Source organism: Triturus cristatus, chromosome 6 (genome assembly GCF_964204655.1).
Source record: "Triturus cristatus chromosome 6, aTriCri1.1, whole genome shotgun sequence".
Taxonomy (NCBI): domain Eukaryota; kingdom Metazoa; phylum Chordata; class Amphibia; order Caudata; family Salamandridae; genus Triturus; species Triturus cristatus.
Window position 1 is genome coordinate 652,586,715 of NC_140589.1, and position 21,809 is coordinate 652,608,523.

Below are 21,809 nucleotides of genomic sequence, written 5' to 3' on the forward strand. Positions count from 1 at the left end.
CCTAATCAGGCCCTAAATTTACATCCATCCTCCATACTCACTTATTCTTTACAGTCAGTTACACTGATCAAAGCACAGACAGAGCCCCATCTCAAAATTGTTACCTAAGAAATGATACATCCATTAAAGAGATTTTGTTTTACTATGGGATTACTGAGAGAGTCTGTTCACTTCGGTGACAAAATGTGGACCATCTGGTTTGCGAAAATTACATCAAGCAACACAAATAAATTGAGCACCTATGTGAATAAAATTTAAACAGTCAACAGGACTAGACTGTTTAATTGAAGAATTAAGGAGGCCTGCCCGGTAAACTATTGATTACAAAATGAAGAAAGAGTGAAGAGTAGAAAATCCGAAAGACAATTTAAATACATTGATATTTTGGAAAAGGAAACAATTCAGGCCCATTATCATGACCGGAATGTGATTAGCCAAATTCATACAGATAACATTTCTAAATGAGACAAACTCTTACTCTTATGATATGGTGCAGCTGTAAATTACATGTATGTTTTCTGGCAAAGCCAATTCAACCATTTATCACTGTGAGGAAGGTGACATGAAAAATTAAGTTGATTAATATGACGACATGTCATTTACATTGCTTGAAAATGGTAACTGCCTAAAATGTGGGTTAAAACAACAGTATTATATTACTGATACTGTAACCCTTTTGCAAATAAATTGAAGCCATACTGTCTGAATCTTCAAATCGATTTTGATATCCTCTCAAATGAAAGGATTACCATCATGGAAAAACCATTGTGTCGGACTCAAAAGAGTAAGATAGATAAATGTTTCAACATGAAGTGAAAGCATTGGATAACAGCCCTTTAAGGTCTCCTTAAGAATTGGGATACACAGGTCTAGGGCATGTGTTACACTGCTATGACAATTTGCTCTTAGGGAAGTCGCAAGAAATGTGAACGCTATCATTGAATCGGTTCGGAAAAAATCTCATACTTTCTGGACAATAATCAAACGTAGATCAAGAATCCACTTGCCTATCTATTGCTTTTGTGGGATGGTGGTTAGAATCAGACTTAATAAAGGATGCCAATGAATAGAACAATACACTTTGGAGGACATATGTTAAGGTATGAGTGTCTTGCATGTTCAGAGACAACTGATTTCTGATTGCATCTTCATTGATTATTTGACAATTTATCATGAACCTTGGATTCTATACATACGAAAGACTTCAACAGTGCACAGGATTGGAAATGGCTGCCACTGGGGAAAATGAGTGAGATAATACTTATTTTCATTAAGGACTCCGGGATATATAGAGGCTCATGTCTAAGACTGTAAGTCACCGTACTGTGGTGGTATCATTAAGTGTCTATAGGTACCGATAGAATAATCACTTTTATTGTAAAGTCAACGTACCTTGATTATTCAGTGGCACTCAATATTGTGGATGCAATATTTGCCATATATGCGTGTGTGTGTGTGTGTGTGTGTGTGTGCTTGCTTGCGCATGTGTGTGTGTATATATATTAGCCAGTAGGATGTAGTTTCCATGGGAAGAGTGTTTTTTCATTTGTCAATAACTTTAGCGTTGTTTGACAAATCTCCATGAAATTTTCAAAACTAATTTACCAGTCAGTTCAGCTGCTGGCTTTGAAAGTTTCAAGCTGATCCGTCAAGCAGGGGTGAGAAAAAGGGGGTGTTAATTTCCATAGGAAACTTTAGACACAGCTACAGCCTGAACTGCTGAATGGAATTACCCCAAATTTGGCAGAAAGGTAGGTGTTGGTGCAGAACGTGCCATTTTTTTAAATGGTGTAAATCTGTTCAGTAGTTTCTGAGATATTTAAAGAAATTTCTGGTTGTATATCCGAGGACATGGAGGATCCATGACCCCTCCCGATCTTGTGCTGAGATAAGATTGGCTGTCAACACTTCAAACCAGGAAGTGTTGGTAGCCATCTTGAGACTCGGTTTAACACCCTGACCCATAGGTCTCTTTTGAGAGTCTCACAGGAACTTCTCAAGGCCAAAATAGCATTAATAGATAAAAAATAGGCGGGAGTTGCAGTGGATCCACGACTCCCGCCGGAATAAAATACATGAATGAAGCAAAGGCTCACGAGCTTCATTAAATATAGACTCCGGGTGGGCCAGGTCCCATGGGCATTGTACAGGTATAGGAGGGGGCACTTGGCCCCTTCTCCTGGGGCTTGGTACTGCCCCGGGTACCATCCCCTCCCTGGGGCTTATGTAAAATTAAATGTGGGGGAGGACTGAACAGCCTGTCCTGCTGCACCAGGAACCACCACATCCCCAGGTCTTATGATTTTATACATGGGTGGCCTATTGGACCCTCCAGCCCTGAGGACCACCCCTCCCTGTGGCTTTACTCACAAATAATGCGGAGGGCTGCATGGCCCCCCTGCAGCCTGGGAACCACCACCTCCCCGGGGCACTTACCAATAGGAATGCAGGTTGCCACCCAGCCCCCCACTTCCCTGGGGACTGGCATATACATTTTTTTTATGTGGGGGATGCCTGCAGCACTGGGGATGCCACCTCCAAAGGGCACGGACACAATAATTCATTGCGGCCCCCGACCCCAGGGACCACCTTCTCCCAGGGGGCTACATGAAAGAAAGGAGAGGGGGCACGCTGCCCTCTCCAAGAGTTATAGATGGGCCTATGGACAGCCACCCCCCAGGGCTAGCTCCTACTGTTTGCTATTGCTTGGCAGGAGTGTGGCTCCCTCTAAGACATAGCAAACACTGCTACAATTTCAGAAAGCGCAAGCATGAAAAAAGCTCTCACTTGCTAAAAGTGGAGCAGAATTGCTTTTGGACAGAGGGAGCTGCATGCTACCAGCTTCCTCCGTCCAAAAGCAATGCCGGATCCTGCAGGATGTGAGGAGATGGCAGGGACCGTGGGGTCCTTCAGGCTCCCCTTGTGGACCCCTACTTTCAAAAAGTGGGTGCACTGGGTGGGACCAGGGGACCCACACTACAGGCCAAGCCCTGGGGGATCGCGTTCCTGGGACCTTAATCGGCCTGAGGGGATGCGTGGCTCACCACACTTTTTAAAATATTTTTTTTTAAAAGGGGCAGTCCCTGGGAGATGGGGTCCTCTGGGAGGGGAGCTCCCTGGCCCCCTCCCTTTGTTTAATAAAAAAAATGACAAAAAAGGGGGCAGCCCCCAGGGGATGTGGTCCCCGGGGTGGAAATTGGCCCAGGAAGAGGGCCACAAGGCCCTCTCCCCCTGAGTATTATTTTTTTTAATACATTTTGCAAAGGCTGGTCACGAGGGATGGGTTCCCTCAGGTCCAAATCGGCCCAAGGAAGGGTGGGTCACACAACCCCCTTCCTAAAAATGAGAGAAAAAAGGCAACTTGCCAGAGGCCATTGCCCCCTTTCTTAACCACTCTGCAAATGCTTCTTCTGGCGAGCTACGGGTTGTTGCGGGATGAAGTCCCCTCAGCTGCTGAGGGTCCTTTGGGGTCAACAAGACCTCCTGTTACCACCAGTAGGCCCCACACAGCCGGATTGCTGAGAGGTGGTCGGAGGTCATGCCCCCTTTCTCCACCATCCTGCAAACACGCCTGTTGGAGCACTGCTGGTGGGGGATCACGTCCCCTTGCCTCCTGAGGGCCTCAGGATTAAAGTGGACTTTTTCCCCCAAGCAGCAGTGCACAAGGGTGGGCATTTTCATAGTGGTGGAGAAAGGGGGCAAGGCCTCTGCCAACCTCTTCACAATCCAACTGTGTTGGACTTGTTGGAGATAACAAGAGGAGTAGTTGGACCCCAAGAACCCTCAAGAGCCAAGGTGACTTCACCCCCCAACTAGTAGTGTGCCAGGTGGCGTGTTTACAGATTGGTGGAGAAAGAGGGCGTGGCACCCGAAAACATCTCAGCAATCACACTGTTTGCGACTTACTGGAGGTAATAGGAGGGGTAGTTGGCCCCCAAGGACCTTCAAAAGCCAGGGGAACTTCATCCCCTAACGAGTAGTGCACCAACTTACAGCCCCACTCAGAGACTCATGCACCTACTCACAGGCCCACTAATAGGCTCACACACCCACTCACAGACCCACTCAGACTCACAAATTTACTCACAGACCTACTCAGAGACTTATGTACTTACTCACAGACCCACTCAGAGACTCATGCACTCACTCACAAACTCACTTAGAAACTCTCACACCCACTTACAAACCTACTCATGCACTCACTCACAGACTGACTCACACACTTATAGAGGCAGTCACAAACCCACTCAGAGACTCTGACATCCACCCCTAGACCCACTCGGACACTCATGCACCCACTCAGCTAGACACTCAGACACTCACAAACCCACTCCCAGACCCACTCTGACACTCATGCACTCACTCACAAACTGACTCATACACAAATGTGGGCACTCACAAACCCACTGCAACACTCTCACAACTACTCACAGACCCACTGAGACACTCACTCAGACACTCATGCACCCACTCAGATGCCCACTCAGAGTCATGCACCCACTCACACACCTACTCAGACGCTCACTAAGACAGATCCCACCTGCTGGAACCAGAGTGTTTCCTTTTGCTTGCAGAGAGCTGTCAACTCCAGCTAAGCAAAAGCAAACAGCTATGTCCCCAGGGTGGGCACCCCAGGACATAGCAGGAGCCGGGCCTGGGGGAGTGGTACTGCCTAGGGCCATGAATGTCTCCAGCATGGGGACTGCGTGGCCCTCCTTTATTACAGTTCACAGGCTGGCCCTTGTGATTGGGGTTCCAGGGGGTCTGTGAAGCCCCTCATTACTTTTAATTTAACCTCTTGGAGATGGTGGTCCCCAGGACCTAGGAGGGGTCTGCAAGGAACCTCCATTACTTTCTATTTAGCACAGGGGAGGTGGTGGTCCCTGAGGCCCCCCTGTCATAATGTTCATGAGCCCCAGGGAGGTGGTGCTCTCTGGGGAAAAGTTAGCCCTTGGAGTGAGGCCCCATGCAACTACACTTCTGTAAAGGACAAATGATCCTAACTGTGTGCAAGATCAATAGTTTCATCTCTTTTCCTGCCCGCATGTCTGTGGGTACGAAAAGAAATGAAAACTCTGCTTCCAGCAGGAGGTATCACTTTGATAGATCTCACCTGCTGGAACCAGAGTGTTTCTTTTTGCTTGCCGAGAGCTGTCAGCTCCCGCCAAACAAAAGCAAACAGCTATGTCAGCAGGGTGGGCACCCCAGGGCATTGCAGGAGCCAGGCCTGGGGAAGTGGTGCTCCTCAGGGTCATGAATGTCTCTAGCAGGTGGACTGTGTGGCCCTCCTTTATTACAGTTCGCAGGCCAGCCCTGGGTGAATGTGGTCCCAGGGGGTCTGTGACACCCTCATTACTTATAATTTAACCCCAGGAGATGGTGGTCCCAAGGGCCTAGGAGGGGTCTGCAAAGACCCCCCATTACTTTCTATTTAGCACAGAGTAGGTGGTGGTTCCCAAGGCCCCCCTGTTATAACGTTCAAAAGCCCCAGGGAGGTGGTGGTCCCTGGGGAAAAGTTAGCCCTTGGAGTGGGGCCCCATGCAGCTGCACTTCTGTAAAGGACAAATGATCCTGACTCCTGGGCTATGCGAATGCAAAGCAAGTGTGTTTTCTTAGCAATTTGAATTTGAAAAACAATCTGAAATACTTTGTGGACGTGAATGCCTCATTGATTTATTGTAGCGCAATGTGTATGTAACTGTGATGAGTTGGTGGTTCTTTCTTATCCTCACCTGGTGAGAGCAGAGACAATGGTTCTCCCTTTAAATGACTATGAGAATGGAAATGCGTAAATCACTTAGAAGCTTGGCCCGTTTGCAAGTGCCCACCTTATTAGAATGCAAGGGCCTTTCTGCCTTTTGATAGGATGATGGACAGTTTAAGAAGCAGCCCCCCAGCTCATTTCCTGTTGATTTTGTGAAGTAGTTCTTGATGCTGAAGAATGTGAGGACATCACTACCAAACAAAGAAGTACCTACTTCATATAATTAAGAGGTAAGACCCTTGTTGTGTGTAGATTTACCTCTTCGTAGTCTCATTGTCTAACCTTAGAAATTCACATAAAAATTCAAAGGTTACAGGGACGTCATAGTTAGGAGACAGAATAAAAAAATTAGAAATTCACTGAAAAACAAAGGTTACAGGGATGTTATAGTTAGGCTCAAATTTCACTTGTACAAAACCAGTGAAATTCAGCAATTGTAGTTAGCTGATCTAACTCTAACTTTCAGCCCCGCAATGCACTGCTTATGACATCACATATTACATGACTCATGACTTGGTGATATCACTAATGATATCATCCACAGAGCCACTCACACACCCACTCTCTCACACACACAGCCACTCATTGACCCATATACCTAGTCACACAGCTAGCTGCTCACCCATGCACTCACTCACACTGCCATCGACTCACCTATACAGCTAATCCCACTCCCACTTATTCACCCATGCAGCCACTCACAGATCCTGTCACTCACCCATACAGCCTCTCAACAGAGCTCCTCACACACCCGTACAACAACTTATATATCCATTCACACATCCATACAAGCACTCACATGCCTATTAACTTACCCATATAGCCTCTCATACAATCACTCTCAAATACAGCCACACCCGCTCAGTTAACCAATCAAGCACTCAAGCAGCCACTCACACACCCATACACCTACTCACCTACCCATAGAGCCATGCACTCACCCATAAAGCTATTCACATACACACATATTTACCCATACATCTATTCACATACCCACTTATTCGCCCATCCAACAACTCACACAACTATTCACATACTCAGTCACTCACATACCCATTCACACACAGATACACATAATCACACAGCCACTCACATAATATATGTTAGTTATAGTATCACCCATTAGTAGTACACAACGTATACAAATGTATCTTTTGTAGTACCTTAGTATACATGTTTAACATTCATAAACCTTTATAAAATACTCACAATTGCTGGATGATTTTATCAGTATTTCATTTTAGAGATGTCATTAATGATGTCACTAACCATGATGATGATAAAATGTATGGAGCAATCAAATGCCCGGAGGTATCTTGGTGCTGAGAGTGAACAAGTTTGGGAACCAGAAAAGAGAAGCTGAACCAAAGTTCCCAGAATCAGAAGTGAGGCTAAGTGCTAAACAGCCAGGTTTTTAACAGTTTTTTAAAGGCTAACAGGAAGGTGTCAGAATTCAATTTATTTGGGAGACTTTTCCATTGTAAAGCAGTGCACATAACAAAGCTTCTGCCTCCCCAGGATGACCGATTGAAAGGTAGATTCACTAGGTTGTTGGCAAAGCTAGAACATAAGAGTCTGCTGGAGATGATCTCATAAAACTTTCCTGTCAATATACAAGGTCGGAGCTAGGTAGTGCTTTAAAGGCATTGCATATAACCTTAAAGGTAACATGTTGCATCACAGGAAGCCAATGAAGCTTATTTATAGAATGAGATGCACAGTGTAATTTAGGAACAGTGAGAAGCATCCGAGCTGCTGAGTTTCACTCGTTTTGTGCGAGTAAAATTTGAGCTTAACTATTACATCCCTGTAACCTTTGCTTTTTCAGTGGACATATATATATATATATATATATATATATATATATATATATATATATATATATAGATATATATATATATATAGATATATAATATATTACCTACTGGCGGTCGACAGTGGATAGTTATAGTTAGACCTAGTATTCATAGGAAAAGCGTTTTTTCTTTTCCCAATAACTTTGGCGCCGTTTGATGAACCTTCGCAAAACTTAAAAAAAGTGGCCTGCTCCGATCAGCTTCTGTCTTAAAAGTTTCGGGGTGAATCGTCAAGCAGGGGCTGAGAAAAAATCGGGATCCCAAAACGTGTTTTCCCTATGTTAATTTCCATAGGAAACTTTAGATAAAGCTACAGCCCGAACTGCTAAACAGAATTACACCAAATTTGGCAAAAAGGTAGGTCTTGGGTCAGAAAGAACCCTTTTTTTAAAATGGTGTAAATCCGTTCAAAAGTTCCTGAGAATTAAAAAAAGAAAAGGTTTGATATCTGTTCTCCATAGGAAACCTTAGCAAAGCTACATCCAGAACTGCTGAACATAATTACGCCAAATTTGGTAAAAGGGTAGCCCTTGGTTCAGAAAGAGCCCTTTTTTTTAAATGGTATAAATCCGTTCAGTAGTTCCTGAGAAATTAGAAAAATAAAGTTTCGATATCTGAGCACCGAGGAGGGTTCGCGAACCCTCCCTCCCGGGTACGAGCTCCATTCTGTTGGCAGCCATCTTGTGACTCGGTGACCGAGTCACAAGAAAAAGTGTGAAAAACAGGAAAAGGGGGCAGGGTAGAAACACCCTGACCCCCTAGGCCTGCACAAGAGCCCCCTGGGTCAAAAAACGGATTTTTTTAAAAACAAAAATGCAGAATTTGCGTTGGGATCGTGAATCCTGCTGTGAATATAAAAAGAAAGTAAAGTGTTTTCAAAAAGCTCCCGGGTGGGCCAGGTCTTGGGGGCAATCATTGATTTATTTGCGGGGGCCCATGGGGGCCCCTGCAGCCCCTGCAGCCCCGGGAACCGCCACCTCCCCGCAGTCACCTTACACTCAGAACATATGCATTTCATATGATTACCTATTCTATCACTGCATGCACAGCACATCCCCTTACTCTGCATGTGATGTACTCTGCGCGTGTATCACGTGGGGTTTGAGCAGTAAAACAGCTGAAGCAGCTGAAGTGCAAGTGCAGAGAACATTGGCAGCTTTGAGGTAAGAGAACAGTGACACGCGTGTCACTGTCAGCTGTAAAGATCTGTGCTCTCGCGGATTTGTAAAAGGAGTTTGAATTTATTGTAAGAGTATTTTTATAAAGTCGTTAGATATGGCAAAGGGGGAGTAGTGTGCTATAAAGTAAAGCTCTTATTGAGTGTTATTCTATCAACACACGTTCTTTAGCACTACATAAGCATTCCTATTGGTATGGTTATTATGACACTACATAAGTGCCTTTATTATGGTATTTCTCGAAGAATGTGTGTGACCGTATGCTGGGCACAGTTAATAAGATATGCACACATGTAGGCATGGTATGTTAATGAGATATAAGTGCAAGTAGCATTATCACATGTGCTCTATATCTATAGTGGTATTAGAATTCTGCTAACTGGGTACATGTCATCTTATGCATTTATACAGCATCTGGCATTAGCCTATCATGGTATATCTTTTATGGTATATAATATTATACTATGGGGGTGCATGTAATAGCAGCTGCTGTTGTGATGCGTGCAGATATTGTTATTGTATGTAAGGACAGATCCTATTAGCATAGATGAGAATTATTATATTTACTATTATTATTATTACAAGTATTACTTCTACTATTATTATCATTACTATGAATGTTATTGTTATATAGGTAACTCTATTATTGTCCGAAATAGAGACAACAATTATTATCTTTATTATTACCATTTTAATCAGGGCTATTCCTGAGCTAAACACAGGCAGCCATTGTTATTAAGCTACTAAAAAATATTTTTTTTTGCCACAGAAGCACAGCTATTTCTGTCCAGCACTATAGGTCCAAGTATTAGTAGAAAGTGAAAGTACAGCTGTCCTTGTGATTAAGTAAGTCTGAGTTAGTGACGGAGAGTAGTGAGTGATGAGAAAGGGACTGAATAGTGTGTGAGAGAGAGCGAGGGGCAGAGTGGGTGAATGTATTTGTTATACATACACGTATTCATTGAGGTAGTTTATAAAGATCAGATTGATATCTTGCAATACTTCGAGGTGCTATAGCGCTTAGTTACGAAAGGAACCAGCTTACTGTTGCCATGCGCCTATATATACACACGGCCCAGACAGCCGATATTGCTTGTGACCCTGCTCTGCCCTGGGAGTGAAAGTGCTAAGTGTGTTTGCTGCGGATGGACAGTGCATTCCTTTCTCCTGAGCCAGTGACTTCCAATTAGCTGCTAACACAGCGCCTAGCGGCCCACTGCGCTGGCTTGTGTCCTGCAGAGAGGAAGCGGGCTCTGATCTTTGCCCATCCGTGCTCACCAGCCTCTATTCTTAGCCAGCAGACCCATGTGCTGGCACCAGGCCGTTTGGGACCTGTCAGAGCTGCTTATATTTCCATCATGTCACCCCCCCTCCTCCCGTGCAGACCCTCACTTGGATCCGTGGGTCTGCGAGGGAACACAATTTGCTCATCTCCACTGCTGTGACCTCAGCCAGCAGGCTGATGGTGTCCCGTCCCGGCCACTTAGACAAATTGCAAGTGATTGGTTAAAAATTAACAATTTTCACAGGGGGCCCTCTCATGGGTGGGGCTCGGTAGGGATAAATGGGGGCCCAGAAGCAGACTGGTGCCTGGTGGGCACAGGCTGCCCACCCCTCTGGATCAGAGCCCCCCAAAAACAGGACATGGACACTCATCTTCCCTATTGGGGACTGGAGCTTGTGCTCTGGAGGTGTGGGTGTGTGGGGGGCACAGGGAGCAACACTCATGAGCGCTGTCCAGGGGGCGATCGAGCACTCCAAGAGGCCCCCATCCCAAAAATGACACACCCTCGGCAAGCAAACGGCCCCCAGTGCCGAAGCCTGGGAGGGGCTGGTTGCGAAAGAAATGAAAGGTGGTTGTAGGGGTCTGAAAATACCTCTGCTCTTCCCATGACAGTGTGTACATCTACCTGCATAGGTGTGCGTGGCTGTCTGTCTGAGTAAGTACGTTCATACCTGTGTATAAGTGTGTGCTTTTTGCACACATGTGTGTTCGCACCTGTGTGTGCTTCAGGTGTGCTTTCAGTGTGTAAATAATGTCCGTGTTCCAGTATCTCAAATAGAGGGTGCGCACCCTGTGGAGAGCGCGACAGGTCACCCCCTCCCACTGTGCGTGTGTTTTGGGGGAGAGGTCATTGGGGTGAGGGTCACCCTCCCTGGCATGCGGCTAGGAAGCTACGTTGATTGACAGGATGATAGGCGCGTGTTGCTGCCGGTAATCTGCCACTATGGGCAACAATCTTTCACCTATCGATACAGTAAATACGTTATCTCGAAAATGTTGAACAGGGCTGCTGATAGTGCCCTGGTCAAACCACCGGCGGGTGGGAGTTTTGATTAAATGTCTGTAAAAACATAAAAGCAGCTGAAACACCCCATGCTGTTCTCCCGCCCATCTTAGAAGAAGCAGTATTTATTGTTGTAGTTTATTTCAAAGGTCCGCAAGCCAAGGTTGCTAACATTTTCCCATGGCTTTCTACTGTAGTGCTGCCGGTTTACTGCTGATCTTGAGTAGTCATTCAGCAGAGATTCAGCGGTCCGACATAAGCAATTCACAACAAAATACTCATGAATCTGTCCAAGCACCTTTAATAATGACACCGGCCTTCGGTGTGCTACCTCCTCTGGGAAAAGTGTGAGAAATAAACACGGTGAGTGTGGCTGTGCCCCGAGCGGGATGAGGGGGTCGGAGAAACTCACAGCTGTGGTGCACAGCGGGCATGGCAGGTCTAGTCCAGGAACCCTGCTCTAGCCCTTTAAGAAGCACAGGGGCCACTGACCTGTGCAGCCACCCACACACTGAACAGGGTGCCACACAAACCACACAGCGCCCACGGTGCTCTTCACCAGAGAAACCAGACTGCACCCACCGAGCACCCACAGAACTGTGCTTACACCAGGAGCGGCCCCTGCAGGTAAGAGTTGGGGTGAATCGACAGACGACCACAAGGGGAAATGAAATAAATAATTAATTTTCCCTCATCGTCTTTCAAAATCCCAACCCTCACCCGACCCTAGCGCCCACCGCTCTTACCTGCACAGGTCGCTCCTGGCTTACACACAGTACACGCCATTCACAAACCTACCTACCTGCACACCACATCGCACCCACAGAACTGTGCTTCATACAAGCCACACTGTCACACATCGCCAACAGAACTGTGCACCAGACAAACCACAGTGCATCCACAGAGCGGGGCAGTACACTACATTAACACAGCACAGAAAGTATTGCGCATCAAAGAATCCACACTGCATCCACAAAGAACCCACAGAAATGTGCTATCAAACACCATCCATAAACCCGCACACCAAATCGTATCCCGTGTGCATCTCAAAACCCAGACTGCATCCACAGACACCCGCAGAGCTGTGTTCATGCACAGCACACAGCATCCACAATCATGCACAACACACAGTACTTAAAGAACTGAGCACCACACAAGCCACGCTACATCAACACAGCACCCCGACCAAACTCTGCACCAGACAAACCACAATGCATCCGTAGAGCACACACAGAACTGTACACACTGTCCACAAATAACACAGACTTTGGCACTGCACAAACAACCACATCCAACGGTGTCACAAATCATCTGCCAATGTGTGCCCCCACATAAACGACACTGAGCCCACAGAACTGAGCACAATACAAACACATTGACATACAGAACTGTGCCCCCACATTGTACACTGCAAATACAGAACCCAACCCATCACACGCCCATATATCGAACTATGTCCCAAACATGCCATGACACCCACAGAATTATCCCGGGACTGTACCCCATTCACACTCCACCCACAAACTGAGCACCAAAGAAACTACGTAGCACCCACCGAACTGTGCATTGACACACCGCCGTGTGCACACAGACTTCTTTCTCACAAATGCCACACAGCTTTAATATGCCAAAAAAACACACTTTTGACTGCAACTAAAGAATTCTGCCATAACACATCACAGGCGTTATCAACAAAAATTTGGCAAACGTACACCACGCTGCACTCACAATCATGCCACACACAGACACCAGAGCACACCCACGGAAAGTTGAAAAACACATGCCACAATGCACTCACAAAAATCTCCATTTCATACACATCAAACTGCCCCCACTGAACTGCTACCTATTCAAAATCCACACTGCACCCACAGTATCTGCCGCATTCACACCACACTGCACTCACAGTAACTGGCAGCATGCATACCACTCTGAACCCACACATACCACACCGCACCCACAGAAATTAGCCATGCACATACCACAATGAACTCACAGTAATCTACCGCACACATACTACACTGCTCCCACAGTAATCTGCTGCATACATTCCACACTGCACACACAGTAATCTGCTGCATACATTCCACACTGCACACACAGTAATCTGCCGCATACATTCCACACTGTACCCACAATAAACTGCTGCATACATACCACACTGCACTCACAAAATTCTGCTTGCCTGCAACATGCAGTGCACACAGAGCTCTGTCTGACCCGAGTCTCTCTGCATCCAGTAAACATAGGCAGCCACAGACATCCCACTGCACCCACATGCCTGTATCTCACACACACTACAGTGCACGCACAGAAACCTGCCGTATACACACCACACCGCAGCCACAGGGAGGCATTCAACAGCATCCGTAGAACAGTGCCGTGCACAGAACTGCTGCAGACAACCCCCACCTGTGAACTGATGACAGCTCAGACGGTTCATGCATCCATTTGGCAAAAATATGTTGGGTTACTTTGGGTAAAAGCACTTGCTATAGGGCAGCGAAGGCACGTGACACTGAACAGCTGGTTTTGGAAAGGGGCCGCTCAGAAGTATTTTTATTATTATTATTAGTAGTAGTAATAGTATTACTATTATTATTATATTTTAATGGTATTAATACAAACCTTGATATTTGCATTTATTATGATTACATAAAACTTTTATTTATTATTTGTATTGTCCGTTTCAAAGTTCCTATTCATATTGTATGGTTGGTGTTAATTTCAATGTTTATGGATTATGATCATTTTTATTATCATTCTTATACATTTTTATATTTAAAGATTATGAGATTGTTAGCCGTATTTTACTGCAATATAACTGTGGCCATAATATCTCTCAGAACTGATACATAAACTAAGGTGTGGTGTGATGATGACAGAGGAAGTGACGTTACGGCACCTTCCGGTAAACACTCCCCACTAACACCTGGTGCGTGAACGGGCAGGAATATTCCGACACTTGTTGCCTGGAATCCGGTAAAACTCTTTGACGCACCCCGTTCAGAGAGGGGTTTATACAGCACAGATGTTATTAAAGATGGACTGGCTCATCTTGCTTGTAACTCTGATGCCCTGATGAATGATAACAAATAAATCTATTTTTTTCTTTGCCTTATTTGTTGTGAAGTCGAAAATGAAATCACGTGGTCTTGTTTAAATAAAGCAGCATTTCCTAGCAGTGTGTAATGTATATATAACACTGCAGGTTTTATCCTAGATGCTGAGCGCCTCGAGGCACATTTAAATTGATACGTTTTAAATCAGGAAATAATACAGTTCTTTAAACTCTGTACTTTTCTGCTCTGAGGGTGGTGGCGAGCAAGGCAAGGTCAGGGCAAGGTAGCTCGGTGGGTTCAAACCCCCTTACTCAGCAGTTGTAGGTATGGGCAGCGGCTCGACCGATGTCCGCACAGACCCTACATTATGTATCACAATCCGGCCACTGGTTCTCTGACTCTGCCTACTTCTGAGGCTGTGAACATGAGTGAGAAAAAAATCCAACTATCCGAACTCCATATTATTTAGCGCCAAAAGACACTTCCATCCACGGTGTGCGCTTTGTAAACGTGCACTATCTATGTTTATCAATAATAAAAGCCCTTGTTTTGGGAGTCTGCTATTGACTTCTACACACAGTATGTGCTCAACCGGATAGAGCATATTTTAAAAAGAACGTGCGGTGGGGAACACTCACACGAGGAGAAAGTGATTATATATATATATATATATATATATTTACTGAAAAAAACATAGGTTTTAGGGTCGTTATAGTTAGAAATTAACATTTAAAAAATCTTTGAAATTCACTGAAAAAACTGTAGGTTTCAGGGACATTATAGTTAGATGGACATTTCACTCATACCAAACCAGAGAAATTCAGCTGTTATAGTTAGTAGAGATAACTATAACTCGCGGCCCCGCAATGCACTGCTGATGAAGTCACATATTACATCACTCATGACATGGTCAAGGACATCAATGATGACATCACTCATGACATCTCAAATCACATCATCATAGATATATGCTAAGGTGTATTGAAGAATAAGTGGGTGTATAAGTGTCTGAATGGTGATTTAGGAGGTGCGTGACTGACTATAAGTGAGTGACTAAATGTGTCTTACTGAATGCATGGGTTAGTGAGTAAACTGTGTAAATATCTGCATCAGTCTGTCAGTTGGTGTATTAGTGGCTGTATGGGTTGGTGAGTAGCTACATGACTGTCTATATGGGTTATTGAGTGGTTGTCTGAGTATCTCTATGGGTGCCTGAGTGTCTGTGTGCGTGGGTGGAGGGTGGGTGACTGTGCATAGATGTGTGAGTGGTTGATTCACTGGGTGTATGGATTCAAGAGTGCATCTGTGAAGGGCTGTATGGGTGGGGGAGCGTGTGTATGGATGTGTTGGTGAGTGAATGGATGTCTCAGTGGTACATGTGTGAGTACCTACATATGTGAAAGACAGTATATGTGTGTGTTGGAGTATATACATGACTATATGTGAGAGTGAGTGATTGTGAGAGTGGCTCTATGGATGAGTGTGAGCATTGTATAAGTGATTGTATAAGAGAATACGTATGTGTTAGTATCTGTATGAATAAGTGAGGTGGTGTGTGTATAACTGTATAGGTGAATACATGGGAGTGTGATTAATTCTTTGCATGACTGATAAGGTGTGTGAGTAACTCTATGGCTGAGTGGTGGTGTGTGAGTGTCTATATAGGTGTATGAGTGCATATGATAGTCCTGTACTGATGAGTGACTGGAAGTATGAGTGACTCTATGGGTGAGTGAGTGGATGTGTGTGTAGACCTAAGAGACAGTGAGTGGGTATGTAGTTGTTGGTGTTAGAGTGTCTATGGTTTTGAGACAGGCAGTTTGTAATTTTGAGTGGGTGTATCAACGTTTATATTAGGGTGTGAGAAGATGCATCAGATTATCATGTTGATGATGTAATCAGTGATGTCATTAGTGATGTCATTTGAGATGTCATCAGTGATGTCACTGACCATGTCATGAGTGATGTAATCTGTGACGTCATCAGCAGTGCATTGCGAGGGTGCAAGTTATAATTAGCTGAACTAAATATAGCGGCCGAATTTCACTGGTTTTGTATGAGTGAAATGTCCAACTAACTATAACGTCCCTGAAACCTGTAGTTTTTTCAGTGAATTTCAAAGGTTTTTTAAATGGGAATTTCTAACTATAACGTCTTTGAAACCTATGTTTTTTTCAGTTAATTTCAAAAGTTTTTTACATGTGAATTTCTGACTATAACGTTCCTGAAACCTATGGTTTTTTCAGTGAATGGTTTTTAAAATGCTAATTTCTAACTATGCCTACCGAGGTAGGACATGTGCAAAAAGAGGAAGAAAGGTGCAGAAAGAAGCAAGAGATATGCACAAAGAACCAAAAGAGGAGCAGAAAGACGCCTTGTTGCTAAGTCATCCTGTGCCCCCAACTTTTTGCTGATGGGTACTGGTGGTAACTGACTCTGACTAACCAGGCCTAGAGCCAGTGCTATACTAAAAGACACTTAGAATACAGTGAAAACACCTACATACACCAGGGAACACTATGCGTTGGGATACCGCTGTGATTGGCATGACCTCCCCTGTAAGGACCTAGTACATAATTGGGCAGGGGGATAAAACTACCTCTAAGTCAGAGATGCAGAAAGATGCTTCTTTAAGTAGTAGTCACATTTACAAAGTGGTGGAGAAAGGGTGCTAGACCGCCGACCAGCAGTCAAGAATTCCGCTACATAGGACTTACAGGCGGTACCGCGGGTGCCTTAAGGCTCCATCCGTGGACCCCCAACAGAGACAAGTGAGTACCCTGTGTGGGACCAGGCCAACCACAGTAGATTCTAGGCCCCAGGTGATGTGGTCTCTGGGGTCACAATAGGCTCAGAATAGGGTGGCCTCACAGCTCCCCCTCACTTTGATTACAAAAATAATAATACATTTATGAGAAAAATCACTGGAACCCGGGGGATGAGGTCCCCCGTGTAATCAGGAGGGTCGCGCACACCCCATTCTAAATATGCCTGGCCCGGGGAATGGGTTACCCGGAGGCCAATTTTGGCCCAGGGAAGGGTCTCCCTTCCTTTATGCTTTAAAAAATTAAAATGCTACCAGCCTAATCCTGGAGGTTTGCCCCTTTTCTGCAGTACTAGGCAATCACACCTCCTGCAGCCTGCTGGTTAGGGTATGAAGTACCCATGGCTGCTTAGGGTCCTTAGGGGCGTACAAGACCTCCTGTTATCTCAAGTAAGTCACACACAATGGATTGCTGAGAGGTGATCGGAGGCCACGACCCCTTTCTCCACCACTCTGCAAACACTCCTCCTTAGTGCACTGCTGGTGGGGGGATGAGGTCCCCTTGCCTCCTGAGGGTCTCAGGACTAAAGTGGAATTCTTCCCCCAACCAGTAGTGTGCCAGAAGGTGCATTTGCAGACTGGTGGAGAAAGGGGTAGCTTCCAACATCCTCTTCGCAATCCAGCTTTGTGGGACTTACTGAAGTTAACAGGATGGGTAGATGGCCCACAAGGACCCTCAAGAGCCAAGGGGACTTCATCCCCCACACCAGTGCTATGCCAGGAGGCACGTTTGCAGAGTGGTCGAGAAAGGGGGCCTGGCATCTCAGCAATCTCACTGTGTGGGCCTTTTATGGAGGTAACAGGAGATCTTGTTGCCACAGGTATCCTCTGGAACCAAGGGTACTTCATCCCCCAGCCAGCAGTGCACCAAGAGGCATGTGTGCATATTGGTGGACAAAGGGGGCATGACATCTGAAGACCTCTCAGAAATCCCGCTATGTGGACCTTACTGGAGGTAACAGGAGGGCGTATTGGTCCCTCAGGACCCTCTGGAGCCAATATGACTTCATCCCCCAGCGATCAGTGTGCCAGGAGGCATGTTTGCAGAGTGGTGGAGTAAGGGAGCATGGCCTCTGAAGACCTCTAAGCAATCACGCTGTGTGGGACTTACTGGAGGAGTTGTTGGCCCCAAGGATGTCCTTGTGGCCAACTACCTACCCTGTTACCTTCAGTAAGTCTCACACTACAGGATAACTGAGTGCTCTTCGTGGCCCGCCCCCTTGCTCTACCACAGTGCAAATATGCTTCCTGGTGCACTACTATTTGAGGAATGAAGTCCTCTTGGATGCTGAGGGACCTTGGGAGCTAAGAAGCCCTCCTAGTACTTTTTGTAAGTACTACAAACTGGATTCCTGAGAGCTGGTCAGAGGCACCAACCCCTGTTCCCACCACTCTGTAAATGCCATTACTACTTAATAAAATAGAAATTCACTGAAAAAAGCAAAGCTTACAAGGACATTATAGTTAGGCTCAGGTTTCACTCGTATAAAACCAGTGAAATTCAGCAGTTATAGTTAGCTGATCTAAATATAACTCACGCCCTCCATCAATTCACTGCTTATGACCTCACATCACTCACGACATCGTCAGTGACATCACTGATGACATCTCAAATGACATCACTGATGACATCATCCACAGAATCACTGATGCACCCACTCTCATCCCCATAAAACATTTCATACACCACTCCCATTCCAACACAATCAATCAAAAACCTATTCACAGACCCATACTAATACTTACATACCCACTCAGTGATTCATAGATCTAAACACACACCCACTCATTCACCCATAGAGTTACTCATACACCTACTCAGTCACTAATACAGCCACTGAGATATCGACGAACACACCCACACAGCCACTCACACACTGAGCCAGTCATCCCTAAGCTACTCACATACCTAGTCACACACCCATGCAGTCAATCACCAAGCCCCTTACTCACCCATACAGATACACATATACCTACTCATATAGATGCTAACAAGTACTCACTCACCTATACAGTTACTGTCACAAGCACACACTCACCCATACAGCCGGTCTCACATTCACTCTTTTACCCATACAGACTCTCATATATCCCATCACTCACCTATGCTTCATTCACAAACCAGTTATTCACCCATATAACACTGACACATCCACTTACTTACCCACACAGCCATACACACACTCACTCTTCCATACAGCCCCTCACCCACACACTCACCCATACATTCACTGAGACACCTAATCATGCACATACACAGTCAGTCACTCACCCACTGAATCATCCATACAGGCACTGCTACACCCACCGATTCACCAATACACCTTTGTGTATAAATATATTTAACACTCAGAAACTTTTTAAAACAGTCACCGGATCTAGTCATCAGTGAGGTCACTGAACATGTCCTGAGTGATGTAATATGTTAGGTCATAAGCAGTGCATTGTATGGGGTGTGGGTGATAGTTAGCTCTGAATTTCACTTGTTTTGTATGGGTAAAATCTGAGCCTCACTATAACATCCCTGTAACCTTTGTTTTTTTCAGTGAATTTCTAAGGTTTTCTTATTCTATTTCCTAGCTATAACATACCTGTAATCTTTGTTTTTTCAGTGAATTTCTACGTTTTTTTTAATGTTGTTTCCTAACTATAATGTTTCTGCAGACTTTGATTTTTTAAGTGAATTGCTAAGCTTTTTTAAATTTCATTTCATAACTGTAACCTGTATCTTTTGATAGTGAGTGTGTGAGTGAATGCATGAGTGTCTCAGTGGGTCTGTGAGTGGGTGTGTGAGTGTCTGAGTGGGTGCATGAGTGTTTCATTGGGTCTGTGAGTGGGTGTGTGAGTGTCTCAGTGGGTGCATGTGTGTCTGAGTGAGTGTCTCATTGGGTCTGTGAGTAGCTGTGAGAGTGTCTGAGTGGGTTTGACAATGCCTGCATGGGAGTGTATCAGTCTGTAAATTAGTACATGAGAGTCTGAGTGGGTCTGTGAGTGTCTGCATTAGTCTCTGATTGGGTGCATACATTTTTGAGTGTGTTGGTGAGTGGGTGAGTGAGTCTGTCAGTGGCTGCATGAGTGTCTGGGTGGGACTGTGAGTAGGGGCATGAGTCCCTGAACGGGTCTGTGAGTGAGTGCATGAGTCTCTGAGTGGGTCTGTGAGTGGGTGTGTGAGTCCCTGAGTGGGTATGTGAGTGGGTGCATGAGTCTCTGAGTGGGTCTATGAGGGGGGTGTGAGTGTCTGAGTAGATGTGTGAGTTTCTGGATAGTACTTTCAGTAGCTGCATGAGTGTCTGGGTGGGACTGTGAGTAGGTGAATGAGTCACTGAGTGGGTCTGTGAGTGAGCGCATGAGTCTCTAAGTGGGTCTATGAGTGGGTGTGTGAGTCTCTGAGTGGGTCTATGAGGGGGTGTGAGTATCTGAGTAGATGTGTGAGTTTCTCGATGGTACTTTCAGTGGGTGCATGAGTTTCTGAGTGGGTGTGTGAGTATGAGCATGAGTCTCTCAGTAAATCTATGAGTGGAGGCTTCACCCGGGGCCCAGCCACAATACTGGGGGTAGGGAGCTGTGTTGCCCTCCATACTCAGGCTACTTTTGGCACCAGAGACCTCATTCCCTAGCCACAACACAGTGGGGGAGGGGGCACGCACAGCCCCCTCCGCGGGCTGATTTTGACCCAGGGGACCACATCGCCTGGGGCTGGCTTTCAAATATATATATTTTTAATGCGGAGCGGGGCTGGGCGGGCACCTCCCCTGGCCGATTTCAGTCCCAGGAGCCCATCCCTTAGGCCCGGCCTTAAAATGTTATACTTTTAAAGGAAGGGGCACAGCCCCCATCCCCTGGATAATTTTGGCCCCAAGGTAGGGGTGGGCGGAATTTGCGTAGTTATGTTACGCAAAGCTCCGCGAAACGGTAAAAAATCTCCGCGAACATGCAGAAATTTTGCGAACACGCGGGATTGCTTGTTCGCTATGCTTGTTTCCTGTTTGCGATCACCGTTTGCGTGCTCGGGGAGAAATATCTTGCGAACACGCATTTTGAGAACGCGAACAAGCAAAAAATTCCGCGAAGCCGCGGAATGCAGAATTTTGGGCAATTCCGCATTCTCCACGGAATGCAAAATTACCCAAATTCCGCAAATTCCGCGAACAGAACGGAATTTACTGCCCAGGCCTACCCCCAGGGACCCCGTCCACCATGCCCTGGCCTTAAACAAATGAGGGACAAATGATTTTGACCCTGGGGACCCCCTCCCTCAGGGCCTGGCATGAACATTTATATATTTTTAATGGGTCAGAGGAGCCACATGGAGCCCTCTCTAGACCCGCCATCTATGTTTTGGTAGGCCCAGCGAAGTGGTGGTCCCCGTGGCTCCAAGAGCCTAAGTAGTGAGGCCCATGCGCCCCCCTCCTTTAAAAAAATAAATACCCCAGGAACTGGCCCACCCGGGGGTTCTATTCAAAACAAGTGCAGAAGCTCATGCTTTTTAAAATAAAATGGCTGTGTATTATGCAAATTTGCAGAATGCTTTTTTGCTCTTCAGGGACCCCAAGACCAAGACATGCAGGTCAGGGTATTCCTACCCTAATTCCTTTTCCTTTTTTCACATTTGTTTGGGGACTTGGCCCAAGCCGATAACCAAAATTGCTGCCAACACTTCCTGGTTGAGGAGTTGGTAGCCAATCAGAGTTCTGTATTTCCCTGCACAAGTTCATCGTTCGTGAATTTGCTGCGATAACAGATGAACAAATGTGAGTTTCCTTAAATTTCTCAACAACTATTGAATGGAATTAAATAAAAAAAGAGAAATTATTATCTGCATAACCAAATCTATGTT